We start from the raw sequence: 1,906 nt of genomic DNA, 5'->3' as shown, positions 1-1,906 counted from the left end.
TAAGACCAATTAATTAAAAGGAAATAATACAACATTGGATGATCCGGTTTCTAATTAGATCAAAAATTAGGGATTTTCTAAGTAGAAAGGAGAGCAAACAGGTGCAATTCCCTGAAATCAGAAAAGAAGGGTTTCCCATTCCCCAAAGTGTCTTTAAACCATCAAAGGAACATGGAAACAATAACTGATTGATCAATATTGGGCCAGTTCTCAGATAAGACATATGGATTTCTCGAAATGTACAACTGTGAGAAAACTTTTTGTGTCAATCTTTGGATCTGACTGGGTTTCTGGTCAGCAAACCTAGGCTCTTAGTTAAGGGTTTCTAAGCAACAGGGAGAGGTAGTCCAGCTTCCCAGCTTCACACAATAAAATAAGATTTTCTCCCAATTCCCACAACTGAATACATTTTTCTCACAAGACTGAAGTTGAACTAGACCCATAATTGGATAGCAAGGGAACTGGACGAGCTCCAGAACTGAATCACAAGGTGGAATCAGTATGGTTCACTCCAGTCCCATTATCAACCCCTTGCTGTGCGAATCCCCTCGATTTTCCTCTCCAATGACACTGTGATCTCAGGGGCAGGGACTGCCTTTTACCTTTCTTTGTATTACCGAAGCTCGGTACAGTGCCTGGTAAATAGTAGGAGCTTAATAAATGCTTTTCTGCTGACTGACTAAAGGAAGAAGATGGAACATAACAGAAAGGATCAAAGAAACCCTAGTCTCCCTCCATGCTGGAACCCCACCCGTGGTAATACTGATAGTCATGAAGATTGTATCAATTTCTCAAAAAATGGAAGGTTCTTTGACTCTAGAGTTTTAGACATGCTTCCTTTCTGTGTGTATCAATTTGTAAATAAAACTGTATGACACTTTGAGTCTTGTGAACTTTAGTACTTATAGAGGGGGCTATTGGTTATCATTGGGAAAAGGAAAGCTAATAGGATCGTCAATATCCAGGCACTTTGTGTATGACACAAGGGACATGTGGATATTTTTATTCCTGTTATATTTTTATCTTAGTTATGGGGATAATTCTCTTTTCTCTCTCTGTCTGCTAGGGATGGAAGAAATGACCCTAATGAATTTACACTATGTGAATTTGTGTGTCCAGAAAAGGAAGAACATCTCTTCTGCCTTTAAAACATCTCTGAACATGAGCAAATAACTTTATTCAAGCCTTGTTTTATTTCTGCCATTCAGTGAAGTCTGCCACCCAAATAGAGGTAATATAAGGTACACACACACACACACAGAGAAAGAGACAGGAACAAAAACAAAAATAATTTTAAAAAATTTAAAAAAGAACTAAAACGAACAACAAAAACAAACAAAAAAAAAGAAGAGACAGGAACAGGACAGACAGAGAGAGAGAGACAGAGAGGTAGCACAGATGTGATGGAGACTGCGCTAGTCCCACATTCTCTGAGACATTCTCACTTTGTGTAAGTGTATATAGAGACAAAATTTTGGCAAACAGACAGGACCTTGTTTTCTTGACAACAAATCAGCTCCAAAAGACATTTCTTTTTATCTAATTTTATTATTTTTTCCAAGCAGGCAAACAACTGTCAGGCATTTACTAAAGCACTTGCTATAGGCCAGGAACTGTGTAAGATATAAGCAAAAACAAAGTCAGAATGTGGAAATAAGTTTAATATGATTGTATATGTATAGCCTATATAAGATTGCATGCCATCTTGTTGGGGAGGGAGAGGGGGGAAATTTTAGAACTCAAAATCTTTAAAAGTGAATGCTGAAAACAAAAAATAAATAAAAATTTTAAAATAAATTAAGAACAAGTACAATGTGTAATGAAGAAAAATTAGTTTTCCCATAAACAAAAGAACAAAGTAATAGTGAGAGAGAAAGAAAGAAAGAGAGAAGGAAAGAAAGAAAGA

The sequence above is a fragment of the Petaurus breviceps genome, unplaced genomic scaffold (assembly GCF_028583685.1).
Source record: "Petaurus breviceps papuanus isolate PSGF00001 unplaced genomic scaffold, PetGlider_PUasm1.0 229, whole genome shotgun sequence".
NCBI lineage: Eukaryota > Metazoa > Chordata > Mammalia > Diprotodontia > Petauridae > Petaurus > Petaurus breviceps.
The sequence above is the reverse complement of the archived record's forward strand: the minus strand, read 5'-3'. Positions refer to the sequence as shown.